At 37.4% G+C, this 19891-nt stretch overlaps 1 long non-coding RNA gene across 2 annotated transcripts in view; it reads right to left on the bottom strand.

Moving 5' to 3' along the window:
- LOC122817247 overlaps positions 1–19891 on the bottom strand; it is a 59473-nt gene that overhangs the window by 30691 nt on the left and 8891 nt on the right. For both annotated transcript variants that reach the window (XR_006367178.1, XR_006367177.1), the window contains exon 2: positions 17010–17366. This is a non-coding gene — a long non-coding RNA (uncharacterized LOC122817247). The remainder of the gene's footprint in view (positions 1–17009; positions 17367–19891) is intronic.

Below are 19891 nucleotides of genomic sequence, written 5' to 3'. Positions count from 1 at the left end.
CCTGGCATGAAACCATACTGCTGATCACTAATCATCACCTCCCTTCTTAACCTAGCTTTCACTACTCTTTCCCTTAACTTCATGCTGTGACTGATCAGTTTAATCCCTCTATAGTTACTACAGCACTGCACATCACCCTTATTCTTAAAAATTGGTACCAAAACACTTTTTCAAGGCAATGTACTTAATTGAATTAAATATAATTTCTTTTTTCTACAAAATGTCTTTACCTTCACCTCTATGTTAAAAAGAGAGTGCTACAGTACAGTACAGTTTGCTATGATGTGATAATATGTTGTCTATTACTTTTTATACAGTTTAAATTCTTTCTTTCTTTCATAAAATTGTATAACTACTGATGTTGTTTTACTCATTGTGGAGCTTTTCTCTCCGGACCTCCACTGAAAATTAGTAGACTTTCCCAGTCAGCAAATATCAATAACCGAATAAATAAATCAATCAATATAGAATGTTTTCCAGATATTAGAGAATACAAATTTTTGGATTGGTCTATTGATTAGTATAGAAATAGGATTAAGTCACAGCGAACTTTAAAAAGAGGGGGGTAAATTATCAGTTGAAGGAGAACATGGTTTAGTTTGTGGAGGGGTGATTTTATGTAAGCAGTGGGAAATGGCTTAAGTGATGATGGGGTTTGTCAGTTGGTGGAGGGGGAAGGGTAAGGCGGTTGGTGTTGGGGTCTATATGGGTTAGTTTGAGGATGGAGTTGATAAAGTAGCACCTAAGAAGTGTGGCGGTTTCTTCTGCAGAATTGTTAGGGGAGGGGTTTGGTGTTATGGGAATTCCACGGTAAAGAATCTTATTGATAGTACTCCAGAATTTTGGGAGATTAGAGTGATGGTTAGTTTAGGAATTATGATAACATTTTTTCTTGTTTTTTTGTTAATTAGTTTTTTTTTTTTTTGGTGCAGTTTCTGAGTTTTTTATAGTTTTGAAGGTGTGTAGGAGATTTAGTTTTTAGCCAGGATTTCCAAGCAGTATTGCTTTTATGGATTAGAAAGAGGGTGTCCCAAGTACGCCATGGAACAAAGTTTGATTTTTATCCTAATTTTCTTTAGAAGTACTAGAGAGTTGAGAATATCTAGAAATATATGGTTGAATTTTAGTACAGCATCATTAAGAGGAAGGTGAAGAAGGCAGGACCAGTTTATGGAGGAGAGTCTATTATTAAATGGTTTGGATCTGATGTCAGGATCCATTGAAGGATGGAGCTGCTATTAGAGTGCTTATTCATGCATTCTGGAGTTGGGATTAGCTGGGAAAAGCCATGAAGATTAATGCTGATGTTTGGTATGTCAGTAGTTAGTTTTTTCCAGTCTGTATTTACATCGACATGACAGACATTACAATGTTCTGTCATTGTCATGAGAAAACACAATCATTAAAAGTTTATCTAGAACCACTGAGACTACTGGGTTGAGACCTGCTTTTGCTTTAGTCTGATATTCACATCCCTGGAGGTCAGCAGTTGGCTGTGTGTATTAACTGTAGAATCACCACAGGTAACTAAGCAATTGTATAGTGACCTAAGAAATCATTAATGTCAGCATATAACAGTGAAATAAACTGCTCACACCGATACAGGAGCACTTGTCAGAATCAAGCAAAAAAAGGTAGCAGCAAAAACACAGGTGCATCCACCACGGAAATGGCAATAAAAGTACTCGCAAAGTCCCAATAAATGCAACCAGTCCAAATAAAGCGAAAAATATGAAACTTCTTCTTTATTCCATGAATAAAACCAAAAGGAATGAGCGCTTTCGCGTAACAATAGTACGCTTCATCAGATTCTATTACAAGCTCTGTTATTTCAGTTTATATAGCTATACATTATACTTAATTGATGTAATTAAACAATTAATCAACCATTAAACAATTTAACTTAAAGCAACATCTTTCTTTTGTTAAAAAGCCATTCAGTTACCTCATTTCTGCAGATAAATCTATGTAAATACATTTTTTAAAACCTCTACAGAGTCAAATATTATATATATATATATATATATATATATATATCTATATATATATATATATATCTTTCATAAAGAAACCATAATATTACCTTAATATATAAACTAAACACATAAAAATTACAATCTATATTAACTTAATTATCTAACACTATTTTAGAACAATAAAACCTTAATGAATTAAATAAAACCACATACTGTCTAAATCTTCATATGATGTATGTTAAAGTGCTCAGTGCAAATCTATATATGATAAGTTAATACACATAAATATCCACCAATCCTATCTATTAGTTATGGCCATTTAAATATATATAAAAAACAAAATATAAATATGTATAAAAAATATGTATATATAAATATATATATATTTTGACATATATAATGAAACTGCATTATCTACGGTGTTTTAAAACAGGCTTCAAAGGGACATACTGATTTAACCCCGGAGGGTAATGTGCTCTCAATCTTAGTATCCATTCTAATTCCCTTTGTTCCAACACATTCACAAGGTCACCCCTCTTTCATTTTTATTCACAATTTGTAAAACTCTAAATTTAAAATGATGACCATTATATTGAATCACATGCTTTGCTAATGCATTAAGTTCATTCTTCTTTTTGATGTCGTATACATGATTGTAAATTCTTTTCTTTAATTCTCTTTTTGTAAGTCCTACATAAAATGCCGAACAACATTCACAGGTAGCTAAATAAATAATGTTACATGTATTACAAGATGCAAAAAACCTAGGAGTAAATGAATAGTTCAAAACAGGATGAGTAAATATCTGTACCCCTGTGATGTATTTACACATATTACAGTTATAGCAAGAAAATGTTCCAAATTTGGTTCTAATATGAGTAGCTATTGTTTCCTTTTTGCTATGTGTGGTACATAGCAATCTTTTTAAATTCTTGCTGTTTCGATATGTAAAACTAGGAGTATGACCTACTAATTCTAATGTCTTGCTATCTATAGTTAATATTTGCCAATGACTACTAATAATTTCTCTAATTACTCTATTGTCATTGGTATAAGTGGTGACAAAATGTATTTTCTCATCATATCTCAGAGTTTGTTTCTTATTTTTAGTATAGTTCACCCTTACTATCTCTAGTTCATTTGATGTATTTATAGCTCTCTTCACTTGATTCCTAATTTCTCTCACCAATACCTTATTATAACCCCTCTGTATAAATACATTTTCCAACTTATCAGCCTGTAATATAAAGTCTGAATCCTCTTTGCAGATTCTATCTAACCTACAAAATTGGCTTTTTATGATGCCTTTGAATACATGTCTCGGGTGCATACTATCGTAACTGAGAAGTGTATTCTTCCAACATTCCTTTCTATGTAACGTGGACCTAATCTTACCATTATTAATACTTAGATTCACATCCAAAAAGTTAACCTCTGTATAAGAGGCTTCCATGGTAAATTTTAAAAAACTAGATGTACTTTCGAGATGACATAAAAATCTCTCAAATTCTTCCATTGTGCCCTTCCACACAATTAGTATATCATCTACGAACCTAGCATATAGAAGAATCTTCTTGTATGATTCATTTGTGAATAAATGCTCTCTCTCCCAGTGGTTAACCACTAAATTAGCGTATGTATTTGCGCAGGGTATTCCCATTGCAACACCCCACTTTTGTAAATATAATTGCCCTAAGAAAGAAAAGGCATTATTGGAGAGGACGAGTTCTAATAATTGACAAATCAGTATTACTTTATTACAACAAACTTCAGGATAAAGTTGTAATAATTCTCTTATAGCTTGTATTCCTTGTTCATTCGGGATGCACGTAAACAGATTTCGTACATCTAGTGTCACCAATACATGGGTACCTTGTTGTAAATCAACCTCTAACTGATCTATTAAATTCAGTAACTGATAAGTGTCCTTTAAAATAGTAGGAATCTTGTTCACTATAGGCCTCAGAGTTTTCTCTAAGAAGATAGATATGTTCTGTGTGACCCATCCATCACCATCTACAATGGGTCTAATGGGTGGTGGGAGTATATCTTTATGCATTTTAGGCAAGGCTTTTATGGTTGGTATTTGGGGATGTTCAATGACAAAAAAAAATCATATAATTCCTTATTTATCTGATAGCACATTAACAGGTCATATAACTCATCATTTATTTTTTTCAACATATTCAAAAACTTCTCATTTGTAATCATTATATATGTATCCCGGTCTCCTAGCATCTGTAACATAGAAGAGATATAATCTTCAGTATCAAACATCACTAAGCCACCTCCTTTGTCTGCAGGTCTGATCGTTATAGAGGACTCATTCATTAGTTTCTTCAAAGATAATCTTTCATTAGTATTCATATTGAAGAACAAACATTTTCTTTTTCCTTCAAAAAAGTATTTATAAAAACTAATTTCACATGATTTAATAAAACCTTCCTTCTATATGGGTAGGTAAGGGGGGGGGGGGTAAACGTGCTTTTTTGTTTAAAACATGGAAACTCATTATTTTCGCCTAAATCACACATCTTATTACCATAGAAAAGCAGTTTTAAAGCTAACATACGACCAAACATCCTCAAGTCAATTAATAAACTTTCTAGCTTACTTGCCTGCGATGGTATAAACGTCAAGCCTCTATTTAAGAGGCTGATATCAGATTCAGTCAATATAAATGTAGACAAATTAAAAAACAAATTAATTACTGTCTCTGTCGGCGTCTCTGTGACATTTATATATATACATATTTTTTATACATATTTATATTTTGTTTTTTATATATATTTAAATGGCCATAACTAATAGATAGGATTGGTGGATATTTATGTGTATTAACTTATCATATATAGATTTGCACTGAGCACTTTAACATACATCATATGAAGATTTAGACAGTATGTGGTTTTATTTAATTCATTAAGGTTTTATTGTTCTAAAATAGTGTTAGATAATTAAGTTAATATAGATTGTAATTTTTATGTGTTTAGTTTATATATTAAGGTAATGTTATGGTTTCTTTATGAAAGATATATATATATATATATATATATATATATATATATATATATATATATATATGTATATATATATAATATTTGACTCTGTAGAGGTTTTAAAAAATGTATTTACATAGATTTATCTGCAGAAATGAGGTAACTGAATGACTTTTTAACAAAAGAAAGATGTTGCTTTAAGTTAAGTTATTTAATGGTTGATTAATTGTTTAATTACATCAATTAAGTATAATGTATAGCTATATAAACTGAAATAACAGAGCTTGTAATAGAATCTGATGAAGCGTACTATTGCTACGCGAAAGCGCTCATTCCTTTTGGTTTTATTCATGGAATAAAGAAGAAGTTTCGTATTTTTCGCTTTATTTGGACTGGTTGCATTTATTGGGACTTTGTGAGTACTTTTATTGCCATTTCCGTGGTGGATGCACTTGTGTTTTTGCTGCTAATGTCAGCATATATTAACTCTGGAATTGCCTTAGTTATGCAAATAATGATACAGTGATCAACTGAACCATAAATGACTTAATGAGCGATTTGCAGTTTCACTTTACTGAGACTTGCATAATTTAATCTTAGAAACAAGCATATTTGTGTCCTGGATTTGAGCATGGCACCAGACAGAAAACCTTTTTCCATTTGGACATTTAAGATTTTCTGGTTGAGGGTTTCCTTGCCTCCTCTAAAATGCTGAGCGCATCCTCAGAAAAAAGGTGCCTTAAAGGGATGAAAACGCTATCGCCCACAGTGTCAGTTAAAGAGTGGACAAGTGAGAATGTATGAGGGACCCCTTGTCCCGTGTGAAGAGGTCCAAGCAGTGAGGTAACTTGTGATGACTGTCCCTAGCCAGATGCATTAACAGGTGGAACCAGTGCTGCCATGGCCAAAAAGCAGTCACATGATTTTTGAGGAGTCCAGATGAATCTTCTGCAGGACTCCTGGAAGTACAGGAAGAAAAGGGAAACCATAAAGAAACATCCCCTTCCAAGGTACTCTGGAATACAACAGAGGGAGCTGCCTTTTCAGAGGGGAGGGAAAAAGATCTACCTGAGGAATATCCCACTGATGGACAATGTCCGAAATGCGTCACTATGAAACATCCATTTGTGAACCTGTATTTTGGACCTGCTCAGAGAGTTTGCCACTAGATTGTGCTCTGATGGAATGCAAACTGAATGAAGAGTTGGGTCTATATAATTACACAAAAGACATTCATCGAATACATCTTTAGCAAACACCAGCTGCCAAAATTCACTGCAGTGAACAGAGAAATTTTTCCCATGGTTCGCAAACACTTGGCTCACCAACCATCCTGAATACCAATAGACTAAATAAAATCCACTCAAGTGGGGGTCTTCACCCTCCCCAACTATATATACCAACTTGGGAGATCGCACTACAGTGGGGAAAAGGGCAAAGTTGAGGTGATGTCCAAGTGTTTGCAAACCGTGGGAAAATTTCTGCGGTTTGCTTGAAGTGAATTTTGGCGGCTGGTGTTCACTGAAGACATATTTGATGAATATGTCTTTCACGGAACTAATATAGACCCAACGAGTTAACTGATTACTGACAGCCACCTCCCAAGCCTTAGCAGCCATCCTCCAGAGTAGGTAAGATTTTGTGCCTCCCTGCTTGCTGACATACCACACCACTGTAGTGTTGTCTGTGTGCATTTTCAAGGGGCATGGCGAGAACATGGAGTGAAATGCCTGAAGAGTCAGAATCAGAGTTCTCATCTATTTGATGTTGATATGGTCTGACTTCCAATGGGGGGGGGGGGCTAGAAACTCCCACATCCCATCTCTGAGGAAATGGTGAACAGTTCTTGAGAAGGGACTGGAGGCTGAAAGGGCAGACTGAGGTTGAGAGCAATCTGTTGAATCTACCACTCAAAGTCCTTCTTTAGACAAGGAAGGAGAGGTACACTGAAATCCAGAGAGTGGTAATGCTGCAGCCAAACTGATTTGAGGTACCACTGAAGATTCTGCATATGCAGTCTGGCAAGAGGGAGCACTGGAATAGAAGAGGCCATGAATCCCAGGGCCAGAAGAACCTCTCTGGCTGGAATGGCAGTCACAGGAAGAACAGACTGAAAGAAGTCTATCAGTGACAAAACGTTTGGAGGTGGAAGAGGCACCAACATTGCCAGTGTCTGAATCCTGCATCCCAGATACACATAATCCTGACAGGGAATCAGGACGGACTTCTGGAAGTTGATAGTGACCCCAGACTTTGAAGAAGGGAGATGCTGAACTCCAGATCCTGTAACAGGTGACTGGAAGAAGATGCCTAAAGCAACAGGTCATTTAGATAAGGAAAAATCTGAATGCGTTGAAGCCTGCAGAGAACAGTCACAGGAGCTAGGCATTTTGTGAATACACTTGGTGCAGTGCCAAGGGGCAAAGTGAAGAACTGAAAATGAAAGGAAGAAACAGTGAAATGTAAAAAGTTCTTGAAAAGAGTGTGAATAGGAAAATGAAGGTAAGCATCCTTTAACCAAAAACACCAGAAAAGCCTGGGTTAGTAAAAGAGAAAACAACGTCTGAAGAGTAAGCATTCGAAAAGAGGGGACCTTGAGAAAGGTGTTGAGTAGGGAGAGATCCAGAATAGGTTTACAAGTGCTCTCCTTTCAAGGAACCAGGAACATCTTGGAATAAAAACACTTTCCCACCTGGGAAGTTGAAACAGGTTGAATGGTTCCTTGGTTCACCAGGTACCCTAGGACATCCAGGAAATGAGGAAGTTGCTGTAGAGGTGGTTGAGGCATCCCTGAAAAAGGAGGGAGAGACTTCCATACCATGAAGTATCCCTGATGGATAACAGAAAGAACCAAAAAGCCTCAAGTGATGAGAAGCAAACTTGTAACAGAAATGGAAAGCTGAAGGGACAAAGGAAACTGGTCTAAGGGAAGGGGGATGCAAATTGTCAATGAGAAGCAGTATAAGATAAATAAGGCTTCTGGGCCACAAAAGTGTGATAAGCTTTAGCAGCGGAGGCTCACCCACCACCCTTCCTGCCCTTGGAGGCCTGGAGAGGGTTGCCTGCAGACAAAAGTAGATGAATAAGGATTATTCCTCTGGAACATACATTAAGGGGAGACAAAAATATGTTTAAGGTCTTGCAAGGTTTTGCCTTAACTTAACTGCCTTTGACTTAAACATGTCAGCAGCAGCAGTCCTAAAAAAGACATGTATTATCCAAAGGAGCATCCAACAGTTTGGTCTTAATGCCCTCAGGCAAATACTGGAGATGAAGCCAAGAATAACACTTGATGACAGACCCAAAAGCCACAGCACTGGAAGAGGTATCAGCAGCACCATCATAGCAACACTTGTTAAGAGTGGCTAGCTACTTGAGAAGTAGAACCTCAAGCAGATAAGGCAGAAGATCTCTCTTTAGAATCAGAGAGGTCAGAAATAACCTGAAAAGGCTAAGCAATCAAGGCTAAAGCATATCTGGTCATGTGGGTCTAGTAATTAATAGCCCTAAAGGTCAAAGTAGAAGCAGTATAAACCTTCTTAACAATCTTCTCTATTGCCCTACTATCCTTAACAGAAGGCAAATGTTTATAGGAGGGCAAGAGCTTGGAAGGTTTGTCAGAAAAGGCTGACCCTACAGCAGGATCACTAAGATGACACATTAAACATTGGCAGTCATCAGGGACCTTATAGAAGATCTCTTAAGAGCAGGAGGCTGAGAATCAGGAGACTTGGAAGCAGCAAATAAAGTGACTAATATGGCAGCCAACACAGGAAGAACTGCAGATGGTTTAGGAGCATTCACCTGAAGCAACACATAACATCTCCTCTGAATGTCAGACACTTGAGAAGAATCCCACTTAAAGTATTCTGCCATCCTAGCAATTGTGTCCACAAAGGACAATTCTTCAAAAAGAGACTCAGGGCTAACAGATTCCTCCACATCAGAACCATAAGCCAAAGGTGAAGGCATCTAAGAACAGGACAAGGACATTTCATCAGACTGAATCCTCATCCAAGGAATCCAGTTCCTTAGGCTATTTAGAAGGGGTACAGGTTCAAGGAGGAGCAGGCAGTGATACTCCTTGAGGAGGCTTCAGGGTCATCAAGGCAGAAAACAAGCCCCAAGTAAACTCTGCCATTCCCTTTGAGGATCCTTAGGATGTACTGAAACATGCTTCGTCTTTTGTCATTGCTTGGAAGAGACGTCAGTCCTAACAAATACTGAAGGTTATGACCCTTGGCGAGATTCAATAAAAGCACCCAGAACCCCCTCACTGACCAATATTTGTAGAATCCCTCTAGGACCCTCCAAGATAAATCAACAATGCTTCCCCCTCAGTGTCTGGAGCAGATGCCTGCAAATGCTCACAGGACGTGCAAAAAGAAAGACCCATGCCAGTCTATAACACAGTAGCGGCAGAGGAATTCAATGTAGATAGCAAACAGCCTACAGAGCTATAACCAGCTTCTAAAGGGGTATCCAGTGGAGGCTGGACAGTAGAAAAATCCATCTGAGACTTCTTACCCAACATGAGTATCTTGGGGTTAATGGGTTCTGCCACGTTACCCTGGGCTAAATGTTTAATCTGTTGGTTTTCAAGATAAATGGCCAGAGAAGACAAATGGCTTTTGAGTGTCTTAGTCACAAATGCTTTACAGATAACTACAAGGGGTATGTTTGTGGGAACCCAAACAAAAGAGACACTATTTGTGTTAATCGTTATGGGGAATATGCCTCCAACACTGACATTTTCCTTCTTGGATGGCATGAACACTAGGTAAGCAAAATAAATACAAGAGAAAGGAAAGAAAAAAATAAATAAATAAAAACCTGATGGACAGATATTTAGCACAGCAACAAGATGTTCAGACCAAAGAGCAATAATTGGCAGCAAAGAAGTTCTGTGTAACTGTGTCCATACATCACTTTTATGCCCTATGTCTTGTGTGGGATCATATGTGTGACGTACGGCACATTCAAGGTCATAAGGCTTTAGTATACTGGTTGAATGTTGGACTGCCTTGGATTGGAGAATCACTCAGTAAAGAATACTGCAACAGTGACAAATGACATCTAAGAATACCTCTGCTGATTCTAAGGATCCTCGGAGGGTATGGTGAGGCTTTACTCTGGGCTTATTCAATGCCCTGATGGCCTTAAAACCTCATCAGTTTGTTTCAGTCCCTGCTCCCCCAGTCTTCTACTCCAGGCAAGAGGACAAGGGAATCCGGTTCAGCTGCAGAAGATTCAAATTCAAGGGAGAAGTCCCTTGCTTACTCTTCTCAAATTCCTTCTCCCCTGGATTACGGGTCTGAGGATGAGGAATTTCTGAGTCCTAAATCTCTCTTGGAGGAATTATCTTTTGGGGGGAAAGTTATATGGATGAAGTATTTCAAATGGGACTCTTCCCAAGTTTCTGAGGTTCCACAAAGGTACTATGATCTGTTTCAGATGTTATCTCCTAAAGCTTCTGCTGTTCCTCCTGCCTTAGCAGCTCTTCTGGACACCTCTGTGGCTGCCTCTGGGTTGCTGATTCCCAGTCACCTGCTCTAAGAAAAGTCCCAGATGACAGCAAGTATTTAAGTGTCCTTCTGCTGTCCCTTCTGTGGTTTCAGTCCCTACTGAACAAGCCTTCTAAGCTCTTACCCTCTTCTAAGCTCCTTCCTCCAGATAAGGATAGTAGGACTATGATCGGAATAGGTAACAAAGCATATACTGCTGCTACCTTGGCTTTTTGCTCCATCAATTACCAAACCCACATGACCAGGGATGTTTTGGCCCTCTTGACTCAGGTTTCTAAGGTTGTTTCTGACCTCCTAGATTCTGAGGGTAAGGTTTCTGTGCTCTCCATGATTGTGACCACTTTTCTGGTTCCTCACTACTTTATTAAATGCAGCTATGATGCTTCTTTGCTTCTTCTAGGACTGTTGCCTTGAGGTTTGTTATGAGGTAGTATTCTTGGCTTCCCTTGTAGGCTTTGTCTGATGACATTAAAGCCAAGCTGCTGGATGTTCTCTCTTGATAATAAAAATCTATTTGGGACTGCTGCTGCTCATTGTTTAAATTCCTTCAAGATAACAGAAAGGCTATATTTTCCCCCTCTCTTATCCCCAAGTTCCAGAGGAATTATCCTTCTAAGCTTGCATTTGTCCATAAACAGCCTCATCAGCCCACTAAAGGCAAAAAGGGATCCACGATGGCTGCTCCTGCTATGTTTAAGAATCTTTCTGCCCAAAAGCCTTCTTTTTCAGGACAAATCTAACATTTTGTCCTCTCTTCCCTCGACCAGATTTCCATGTCCCTCAGTCTTTCCCTATCCCTTCCAAACTGGCAACCGATTACCTCAGACTCTTGGGTTCTGTCCACTACCTGTCACGGATATTTCATGATGTAGAAACCTCTTTTCTTTCTCAGGCATTCCTCAGCCTCCTCTGGATCAACCTTCTCATTTTCCAGAGGTCCTTCAATCTATTCTGGACCAGGAAACCATTCAGCCAGTTCCCCCTTCCAACTGGGAAGGGTTTTTTCTCCAGGATGTTCTTAGTTTCTTGAAAGGAGGGCACTTGCAGATTTATTCTGGATCTCTCGTTCTCTTCTCAATACCTTTCTCATTATGCCTTCTTTCTGGATGCTGTCTCTTCAGGCACTGTTTTCTCTTTTGCTGCCTCAAGCTTTTTTGGTCTCTCTGGAGCTCAAGGATACCTATCTTCATATGCTCATTCATCCTCTATTCGGGAAATTCATTTTCAGTTCTCTGCTTTGCCCTCTGGCCTCTCTACTGCCCAAAGGGTATTCACCAAATGTCTCATTTTGTTTCATATTGTTTTTTGCAGGCTTCAAGTCATTCAGATTTTTCTCTATCTGGATGACCTGTTGATTCTGGTTTCTTCTCCCAGCAGCTTTCCATTTCACCACTCTTCTCCTGCAGAGCTTTAGGGTTCAGTATCAACCTCAAAAAATCTGTCCTTAGACCCTCTTAAGATCACATGTTTCTTGGTTGCAGGATTCAGACCATCTACATTCTGGCTTCCCTTTCAGCTCCAAAGGTCCTGTCCTTGACACTTTTCTTCCACAGTCTTCTTTCCCATGCTCTATCTTGGCCACAGACATTCTTTACGCTCTGGGGTTCAAGGCCCCCACCATCTCCATGCTTCCTCTCACCAAACCTCATATAAGAAAGTTGCAATGGTACCTGAAGTTGGTTTGGCTTTAACACTGTCATCCTCTGGAATTCTATGTACCTCTCTTTCCTTGCTTCAAGCTCAAACTCTAGCAGTGGATTCAGCTGTTGGGTCTCAATATAGGTCTGCCCTTCCAGGCTCTGGTTCCTTCTCAAGGGTTGTTCACAAAATGCCTCAGACCTGGGATGGGGGCTTCTTGCAGCCATATGAAAGTTCATGGTCTCTTGTCCCCTCAAAAGAAGTCAAACTATATCAACACTTTTCACAACATATTTCCTCCTGGCCCTCTGAAGGTTTTCACAGACAATTCAAAACCAAGAAAAACCAGGATAGGAGATGCTGAAAAAAGCTTAAATAAAGCTTTATTCCTTTTCTTACAGTTGATAAAACCACACACCACGAACAGTTATGCAAATGAACGCCTTCCAAATCTCAGCGTTTTCGTCCTGAATGTTTTTAAATATATACTTTCTATTTGTTTTATGTTTTTAACATAATACATAAGGAGAAAATTTATAAATGAAAATTAATATAGAGTAACACATTTTCAATAAAGTCATAAGGAACGTATATATTTTTTTAAAAAATTAATGAGACAAAGCATTTGATTTGATTATTTAAATTGCTTTTGGATGATTTGATTGGAGTGTGGTTTTATTGATTGTATAAAAGGTTAATTAAAAGGGAGTGTTTTTATCTGATGAAGTCCATTCAGGACGAAAACGCTGAGATTTGGAAGGCGTTCATTTGCATAACTGTTCGTGGTGTGTGGTTTTATCAACTGTAAGAAAAGGAATAAAGCTTTATTTAAGCTTTTTTCAGCGTCTCCTATCCTGGTTTTTCTTGGGTTTGAGTTTTCCTGGTTTGAGGAGTGTGGTCCTTGTGTATTGTTTTCACAGACAATACCAACATAATATGGCATGTCAACAAACAGTGGGGCACAAGGTCTTACCTTCTTTGTAGGTTAGCTCTTCAGGCCTGGGAACAGGCTACAAGTTGACCTGGTGGGGTATTTCTCAAGTCGATCTTTTTGCCTCCCCTCTCAATAGCCAACTTCCTCTTTTCTGTTTAAGAGCATCAAATCCCTTGGCTTAGAAGGTGGTTGCCCTATCCTTTCCACACAGGGGGATGTTTCTGCATGATTTTCTTCCCCTTTCAAAGGTTTCTGGTATCAAAGGTCCTGCACAAGATCCTGTATGCTTTTCTTCCCCTTTCAAAGGTCTCTGGTGTCAAAGGTCCTGCAAAATTCCCAAAAAATCTTGTTAGTGACTCCCTTTTGGCCCAGACAGCACTGGTTCCCCCTCTTATTCTATTTGGCCAGCAGCACTCATCACAAGTTACCTCACTCGATGGATCTACTCTCACAAGACAAGGGATCTCCCCATCCTTACTGGCCACTCTTCAAGTGGCTTTGTGGGTTACAGGTTTTGATCCTCTTTAGGCACCTTTTTCTAAGCATGTGCTTTGGGTTTTGCAGGAGGCCAGAAAACCCACTACTGGAAAATATTTCTCACAATGGAAGAGGTTTTCTGTTTGGTACCTCTCTCATTACCAGAAGAAGTTTTGAGGTCAAACAACTCCTTGACTGTGTCCTACATTTCAGGCCACCAAGAAAGCCTACTTCTTCCTCTTGGGACCTTAAATTTGTTTTGGAAGAACTAACTTGGGCTCCCTTTCAGCCTGTGGAGTCAGGTTCCCTGCAACATTGCACTTGGAAGACTGTCCTGTTGGCTCTTACTTCAGCCAAAAGGTTCTCAGAGCTCCAGGCCCTTATGGCTGTTCCTCCTTTTTTAGTCTTTCATAGAAATGTCTCTCTTCAGACCAATCCTCCTTTTGTGCCCAAGGTGGTAAATGAGCCGTTCCTTAATTAGTGAATTCAACTTCCTTCCTTTTTTCTTTCCCTGCAGTCTGCTAGTAAGAAGGTTCTTCACACCCAGGACTTACACAGACAGCTCGAGTTTTTTTTAGATAAAACTAAGGCATTTCACAAGTCTGAACAGCTTTTGTTTCTTTTCCTCCCAGGATATTAGGTTTAGCTGTCTCCAAGCTAGCCATCTCCTCCTGGATTTCTAAGGCCATTTCCTTTGTTATTCTTTTTTTGGCAAATGTAATTCTACCTCTGCAAAGGTACATTCTACCAGTATGGCTGCCTCTTCAGGTGCTTTCTTCAAGGGTTTGGACACCAATTCCATCCTTGAGGCTGGCACATGGTCTTTTGTTCATAGCTTTACTAAACACAAGTTGGATTTGTTTCCAGGGCCACGGCAGCTTTTGCTAAGGCCATCCAGCATGGGTTTGCTGAGGGCTCTTCTCAGTCTTTCTCCTCCCAGTCAGCTTCCTAAGCTTTTGTACTCTCCCTTCTGTTAAAAATACTCAACAGAAATATGGAAGGACATAGTACTGCTATGTAAAATTTTACCATAACAGTAGATGTCCTTCTCCTCACTGTACAATATTTGGTCCCTCCCTCCTTCCCATTTTTCTTTTAGTTCCTCTCTTTGGCTGCCCTCCTGCCCAAGGAGTTTTCTCTTCCTTTTCCATCTACATTTTTTCTTGAGGATGTGCATATATGCATGTGCTCCTTTATCCTTTGGAGGATGCCTTCTCTCCCAGGACAATTCAGTTCTGGGTAATTGCATCCATACATCACCTTTATTCTTAAGTCTTGTGTGGGAAGCATACATGTGACAAAAGGCACATCTAAAATCGAAAGGCTTTGGTACACTGGCCTGACATTGGGCTATCCTGGCAGGAAATACCTTCAGTTCTGAATACAACAACAGTGAAGAGAAGGGCATCTACTGTTATAGCAAGATTTTACACAACTATACTTTACCTAGACATAGTTCAAAGCAGTAGAATACTCCAGTAGCACAAGGTTTCAGCATCTTCCACATATTTAGACCGCAGCTGCACAGACAAGGGTTAAAGGTGGAGCTATCTCAATATATATCTAACAAGCATACCTCTTGGGTGGTCAAACAGGCTGGTGAGCTGGAGCTCCTTCACGTGCAGATCATCATAAACAAAACCCATACCATATCCCCTAGCTAGCTATAGGTATATAGGTAACCTGCCATGTCCCAAGAAGCTCAATGTATACTTGGATCTACTGGAGACACTTACCATCGAACCTAACACCATGCTCATGTGAGACTTTAATCACCCCTCTATAGACTAGGATCATAAATTACGTCAAATCTATATGCAAAGACATTCCTGGACTTCGGAAATGCAAACACTCTTAACCAAATAGTGAATATGCCCACTAGGGGGCTCCAACATACTGGACCTCGTGCTCACAAATATGGGAGAATGCTGCACCTTCCAATGTCTTGCCCTCCCTAAAACTGTCTCCTTCGAAATCAAATCAAATCAACTCAGTATTCACATTAAAACTAGTAACAGGAACTATTTCAAGGCAAACTACCTTTTATTAAGTGATGCTTTTTCAGAATTCAGTGCCCCTTCAAACCCCAAGAACACAGAAGCCTATGCTGAATTGCTCTCAGAAATTCTGTACAACCATGTCAATGGCTGCATAGTGGTTGCTATATGTACCAGAATCAAGCCTAGTACTAGCCCCAGAAGCAAACATTCTGGTGGCATCCCAAATTAAACAGGACATACAATAAAAGGAAATAAATTATGGCAAACATCAGGAAGGATAATTTCCATAAAAACAAAAACTCTAATCAAACCAGGATTCAAAGATGGCTGCCATTCTGTGAACACTGCTGATCTACATCTCTGCATATAACCTGAGGAAATCCTAACCCTGAAGTGATTTCAAGAACTTTTTAACAATAAATCTTGGTAAAAATAACTTCAACTTCATTTAATTAGCCTTTAAGAAGCGAATTAACCGAGGAAAAGTACAGTATCTAACAGGATTATAATAGATTAGCTGGCTCTGAAGAGAGTTTCAAACATAGGAACTGTGTGTTCAGTATACTCTGAGTTCCAGTACTGATATAAAATGTTGAAAGAAGACAAAAATATGGATATAACTACTACAAAAACTAAACTTTCAGAACTGCAGTCACCGGAAAAAGATGTAATTTCGAAAGGACAAAAAAACTATAAAACAGTAGGAACAATCAAAACCAGGGAGCAAAAATAAACCTGACCAAATGCTAAACATGGAAGATATCAAAACTGCTTTGTTACCTATTCAAGAAGAATTAACTGCACAAGTACAATCCTTTGGACTTTCCTGTACTCAAATTCTTGAAAGAATGGACAAAACTGAAGCTTGGATATCAGAAAATGTAGATAAATTAACTTTGCTCACAAAAAAATCAGATACACACGATTTGGAGGACATTCTTGCTATTCAAGCTAAAATTACTGATCTAGAGGCGAGATCCAGAAGAAATAATATAATTATCAGAGGAATCCTGGAGTCTGTACAATATAATGACTTAATTACATCTATTACACAAATACTCACAATTCTTCTTAAAGACTGATATGACAAAACAAATAATCATAGAAAGGGCACATAGAGCTTTGAGGGAATCTCAGGCTTCGAATAGCCCAAGACCTGTGTATGTTAAAATTCTCAACTACCAAGATGTCAATAAAATTCTTACAACTATAAAGAAAAATGGAGGCTACATTATGTGGAATAACAATAGAATTTCTGTGGCTCAGGACTTGCCTCTGCAAATCAGGCAAGCTAGACAATCACTATCTCCCTATTGTAAATTTCTTATTGAAAAACATATAAAATTTCAAATGAAATATCCTAATACCTTAATATTTACAATCGATTGGTCTAAATATTCTGTTTCAACAAAGAATGAGGCAAAAACTATCTTTTTGAAGCTTTTTAAGTGTTTACCTACTTCAGAGACTTGATATGGCTTTCCGTTGCGACTGGCATGCCATCCATGGTCGGATTCATCTGTTGCTGTGGCTCGAGGTCTTGGTAATCCTTTGTTTCAAAATGTTAGTGTTTTAGGCCTCTTCTTGATTAGATAAGAACTTGCTTTTTAGATCCTGGACATTAGCGAGTGTCTCCCGAAGTTTTATAGCTTTCACGAAATCTGTTCTTCTACGAAGAGACAGGAAATGCCTGTGTTGCTTCTGAGGGTGCGGTTTTTACTGTGGCGCTTCCGGAAATCCGGTCGTATTAAGAATCCCCCATCGCAAACGTTTTATCCGGTTTCCAGGCTTGGAAATCCAATGAGAACTGTTTTGAACTGAATAATGTTAAAGAAACAATAAATGATGTTGTCTGATAATAATTTAAACACATATTCACATGTTGTCACACTTACATCTTTTGAAACAGCACATTTTTGTAAGTATACAATATATTAATGGTTAGCAAGAAATGTATCTAAGGGTAAATAGATATTGTTTTACTACTTCAAAATTACCACTGAAAGGATATATTTAGTCCCTTAATACCAATGATTTGCACATACATAGAAATTTCACTAGACATTATATATAATTCTAACATATAGTAAAGACTCATATACTACTAGATATATGTGGTATAGTTTTATACTCCTGGCAACTGTTGATGTTAATAGTTAAAACATTAAGCTTGGCAGTACCTAATGGTATTAGTGGTTAGTCTTAAGCTGAAATGTTTAAACAACGAAGGAGTTAATATTGACACTAGAGGAGGTAGTTATTTCTTTTATGTAAATGCCCATATTACTATATTGATATAATACATCAGGATGTTTTTTTTTTCTCTCTTTCACCTGTTGTTTAAATGATAGAAGACAATGTTGACCAAGTATTGGATCCTCATCTTATTTTATGACTTTTATGTTTTATCATATGTGATTTTTATTGTTTAAATAGAGGTGCACACATAAACTGAGCAAGCTAATTACTTATATACTTAAGAAATCTATAGCTTTCTTTACTCTGTGAATATTTTTATCAATATATACTAGCTAGTACTTTTAAGTAGTTTCTAGTTAGTCAATCAAGAGGACTGAAAACTCTATATATGTTGTCATATCTCTCATATGATTTTTTCAAAGAATAGTTAATACAAGAGACGTTGATGAACAGTAGTGTTTAGTAGGGAATGTTTAGGTTAGGCTTTGTAGAATTAATCTTAGTTTATATAGGTTCTGTTTATGGTATATATTTGAGTTATTATAACCTGAAGAGCATACGTAGGTTTATTTCATTAATCTTTATAATCTTTTACCCTGTACAAGACCTATATATGTCCTGGTCCGAGGGTAGACTGGATAGGCACTGGTATGGGACGGGATTTCCAGAATGCTTCCAAACTATATATGTCTTTAAAACTTTTCTGATTTTATCCTATTTTCTCCTTTTTTAAACGTCTTCTATATAAAATAACTTATTGAAATGTGGGAAATAGACTCATGGAACACAAAAGGGCTCCAGAACTTAAAGAAGAGGAAATTATTTCTTCATTTATTTTTGCAGGCTAAGGCATGTTTTATATTACTTCAAGAAACTCATTTAACTAATGATCAATGGGCAGATATCAAGAAAAGAAAATGGATTAGAGAGATTGTAGCCTCGGAAGGTAAAACTAATAGTGCAGGGGAAGCTATAGTTATTAAAAATCAATATCAAGAAAAAATTCTGGACTCTAAAATAGATAAAGAAGGAAGATGGTGCTATGTTATTCTTTCCTCTACTCTTTATGATAAACCTATTTTACTTCTTAACATATATGTACCATGTAATAATCAGCAATTTTTCATAGCATCACTTTATCCGCTTTTAAACCAGTATAATAACTATTACATAATTATAGGAGGAGATTGGAATTCTTATCAGAATCCGAAATTGGATGGGTCTTGTCCACAAAGGTCATTTAATAGACAAGCGGTAGTCGCACTAAGTGATATAAAAGAGGATCTTCAACTATATGAACCTTTTAAATATCTAAATAATCACCTTAATACAAATAATTTCACTTTCTATTCAACTTGTCACAAAATGTGGTCTAGAATAGATTTCTTTTTGATTTCAGAAACAATAACTAATTTTGAACCCTTAATCTTTATACATGCTCGTTACTTATCTGACCATTCTAAAATTTCATTAAGTTTTTCTAAAGATCTTAGATATATAGTTTGCTACATAGGGGTTATAATTGGTCTCTAAATCCAAATTTGTTAAATAAAGAAGAAATAATACAGGAAATTACAGGTTTTTTTAATAGCCTATTAGTTAAACTAGAGAAACAGCAACATCCACCCGATATTGAATGGGTGACAGTTAAAGCACAAGTAAGAGGGATCTTTTTACAAAAAGCCTCATATTACAAAAAAATGCAAATTAGAGATGTACAAAAATTGGAAGCCAAAATAAAAACACTTGATCAAGAGCTGATTCAGAACTACAATAGTCAAACAGAGACAGAACTATTTCAATGTCAAAAAGATATTTTTTTAATTCAAAATAATAGATTGACATTTTATGAACATAAAATGTTAGCGAGATATGCCAATCATATTCAAACGCCATCAAGGGCATTAGCTAGAATTATTAATCAATCGAAAACAGCATCACTAATTTCGGAAATACATTTTGAGAATACAATATACTCTAAAACTGAAGATATTATTAATGTCTTTGAACGGATATACTCTAAGATTTATGCTGATCAAAATGACTCATCTTTAAATAGGTCTGATAAAGAATTTTTCCAAAAAATTAGTTTTCCAAAAATAGATGATAATTCTCAAAAAGATCTAATTAAACCTATATCTGA

This window comes from Protopterus annectens, chromosome 12.part0, assembly GCF_019279795.1.
Source record: "Protopterus annectens isolate FY-2018-M chromosome 12.part0, PAN1.0, whole genome shotgun sequence".
NCBI lineage: Eukaryota > Metazoa > Chordata > Ceratodontiformes > Protopteridae > Protopterus > Protopterus annectens.
Note: the sequence above shows the minus strand (reverse complement) of the source record. Positions and strands in the feature narration are given on the sequence as shown.